The sequence below is a fragment of the Rhinoraja longicauda genome, chromosome 19, assembly GCF_053455715.1.
Source record: "Rhinoraja longicauda isolate Sanriku21f chromosome 19, sRhiLon1.1, whole genome shotgun sequence".
Lineage (NCBI taxonomy): Eukaryota > Metazoa > Chordata > Chondrichthyes > Rajiformes > Arhynchobatidae > Rhinoraja > Rhinoraja longicauda.
The window spans coordinates 39,468,439-39,472,027 of NC_135971.1; positions in this window are offsets into that span (position 1 = coordinate 39,468,439).

The window sequence follows — 3,589 nt, forward strand, 5'->3', positions numbered from 1 at the left end:
CGTCGGTGTAAACCCGCATCTGCAGTTACTTCCTAAACATTTTGTCAACAGATTTCAAGATTCTGTTTTATTTTTTTGTCCCGAAGCGGAACAACGAGATTCTTACTTGTCAGCAGCAGCACAACAGATTATATAAACAGTACTCGCTAGACCCCATTGTACAGAACAAAAAGCTTCAATTAAAAATTGCCTGAATATAGTACAAAACAAAAACAACTAAGCCCGTAGTCCTGAGTGCAGCCACGGCAGCCGGTAGATCAGATTTCTGTTTACATTGGTCGTGTCGTTTAATCGCCTCGTGTTTGTTGGGAAGCAGCTTCTCCTGAACCTGGGCGTTTGCAGTTTTCAGACGCATAATAATTAACTTCTTCCGATGGCAGGGGGGAAATAAGAGCGTAGCCAGGATGGTGTGGGGTGCTCGATGATGCTGGCTGCCTTTTTGAGACAGAATCACCTTCCATGGCAGGGAGGGGGACTGGGACTGGGTAGTGTCTGACACTTTTTGTAATCTCCTTCATTCCCGGGCGTTCGAGTTGCCGAACCAGGCCGTGATGCAACTGGTCAATATGGTCGCTACTGTACACGTGTAGAAGTTCAAGAGCATTTGTCCATATACCGAATCTCCTCTATTTGGGGGGGGAAACGTAGCGCAGCGGTAGAGTTGCTGCTTTACAGCGAATGCAGCGCCGGAGACTCAGGTTCGATCCTGACTACGGGTGCTGCACTGTAAGGAGTTTGTACGTTCTCCCCGTGACCTGCGTGGGTTTTCTCCGAGATCTTCGGTTTCCTCCCACACTCCAAAGACGTACAGGTATGTAGGTTAATTGGCTGGGTAAATGTAAAAATTGTCCCTAGTGGGTGTAGGATAGTGGGATCACTGGGCGGCACGGACTTGGAGGGCCGAAAAGGCCTGTTTCCGGCTGTAGATATATGATATATGATATGATATGATAAATCCCTGAAGGGGGAAAAAAATAAACCACTTAAAATGTAGTGCGAGTGTTTGCAGGAGTCCAGACAAGTTGGGGAGAATAAAATGAGATCAGTGTAAATGATTGGTACAGATTCAGTAAATCGCTGGAGACACAAGCTGGGGTGAAATACAAAGTGCTGGAGGAACTCAGGCAGATGTTTTGGGTCGGGATCTTTCTTCCGACTTATTACTGTAGTTGGGGGGGGGGGGGGAAGCTGAAATAAGAGAGAGGTGGGGGCAGGACAATGCCTGGCAAGTGATAGGTGGATACAGGTGAGTGGGGGGGGTAGATTGACAGATGGGTGTGGACAAAGGCAAGAGATGAAAAGTAGACAAAAGGGTGTCAGGGAAAATGAGTGAAATGTAAAGCCAGAGAGAGGAGTATAGATGGAAGGGGAGAGGGAAAAAGTGGGTCAGGATGGTGGAAGCAATGGATGCACACTGGGAGTGGGGTCACTGGAAATTGAGGGGGCATGGGGGGCGGGAGGGTACTTAAAACTGGAGAATTTAATGTTCATATTGTTGGGTTTTAATCTATCAAAATGGAATATGAGGAGCTACTCCTCCAGTTTGTAAATTGCCCCACTCTGGCAATGGAGGAGGCCCCAGATGGAAAGGTCAGTTTTGGATTGAAGACAGACACAAAATGCTGGAGTAACTCATCGGGTCAGGCGGTATCTCTGGAGATAAGGAATAGGTGATGTTTCGGGTCGAGGTCAGGTTTGGAATGGGAGGGGAGTTAAAATGGTTAGCAATCGGGAGATCCAGAAGGCTTTGATGGACTAAGTGCAAGTGTTCAATGAAGGAGTTGTATCATTGTGTGTGTGTATGTGATTCTGTGTTTGCATTGTTCCATCACTACCCAGTGCACATTAAGGCCAGACTCCCCTTGGGCCATGAGAGATTCGGGGCAGATAGGCTGCTCGACCCACTGAACGTTTCAAAAGCCCAGCACACAGATGAAAGCAGTGACATTTCCTTGAGATTTAAAGAGATTCGGCATGTCACCAAATACTCTGACAAACCTATACAAAACTCAAAATGCGGAGTAACTCAGCAAGTCAGGCAGCACCTGTGGAGGAAAGAGAGAGGTGCTGTTTTGGATCGGGACTCTTCTTCATTCCCAACCCGAAGCATCATCCATCTATCCACTCAGTCTACAGATGCTGCCTGACCCACTAGGCTACTCCAGCACTAATGCATCCACAATTTCTAGAGCCACCTCCTTAAGCACCCTGGGATGCAGACCTGGGAGTAAGAGGCACCCATGGCTGACAAGGGAAGTCAAGGACAGCATAAAAATAACAGGGAAGAAGTATAACATAGCACAGAAGAGTGGGAAGCCAGAGGATTGGGACTCTTTTAAAGAGCAACAGAAGATAACTAAATAGGCAATACGGGGAGAAAAGATGAGGTACGAGGGTAAACTAGCCAATAATATAACGGAGGATAGTAAAAGCTTTTTTAGGTACGTGAAGAGGAAAAAAATAGTCAAGGCAAATGTGGGTCCCTTGAAGACAGTAGCAGGGGAATTTATTATGGGGAACAAGGAAATGGCAGACGAGTTGAACCGGTACTTTGGATCTGTCTTCACTGAGGAGGATACAAACAATCTCCCAGATGTTCTAGTGGCCAGAGATCCTAGGGTGACAGAGGAACTGGAGGAAATCCACATTAGGCAGGAAAAAGTTTGGGGTAGACTTATGGGACTCAAGGCTGATAAATCCCCAGGGCCTGATGGTCTGCATCCCAGGGTGCTTAAGGAGGTGGCTCTAGAAATTGTGGACGCATTAGTGATTATTTTCCAATGTTCTATAGATTCCGGGTCAGTTCCTGTGGATTGGAGGGTAGCTAATGTTATCCCACTTTTCAAGAAAGGAGGGAGAGAGAAAATGGGAAATTATAGACCTGTTAGTCTGACATCAGTGGTGGGGAACATGCTGGAGTCAATTATAAAAGACGAAATTGCAGAGCATTTGGATCGCAGTAGCAGGATCGTTCTGAGTCAGCATGGATTTACGAAGGGGAAATCGTGCTTGACTAATCTACTGGAATTTTATGAGGATGTAACTAGGAAAATTGACAGGGGAGAGCCGGTGGATGTGGTTTACCTCGACTTTCAGAAAGCCTTCGACAAGGTCCCACATAGGAGATTGGTGGGCAAAATTAGAGCACATGGTATTGGAGGTAGGGTACTGACATGGATAGAAAGTTGGTTGACAGACAGAAAGCAAAGAGTGGGGATAAATGGGTCCCTTTCAGAATGGCAGGCAGTGACTAGCGGGGTACCGCAAGGCTCGGTGTTGGGACCGCAGCTATTTACAATATACATCAATGACTTGGATGAAGGGATTAAAAGTACCATTAGCAAATTTGCCGATGATACAAAGCTAGGTGGCAGTGTGAACTGTGAGGAAGATGCTATGAGGTTGCAGGGTGACTTGGACAGGTTGTGTGAATGGGCGGATGCATGGCAGATGCAGTTTAATGTAGATAAGTGTGAGGTTATCCATTTTGGTGGTAAGAATAGGAAGGCAGATTATTATCTGAATGGTGTCAAGTTAGGAAAAGGGGACGTACAACGTGATCTGGGTGTCTTAGTGCATCAGTCACTGA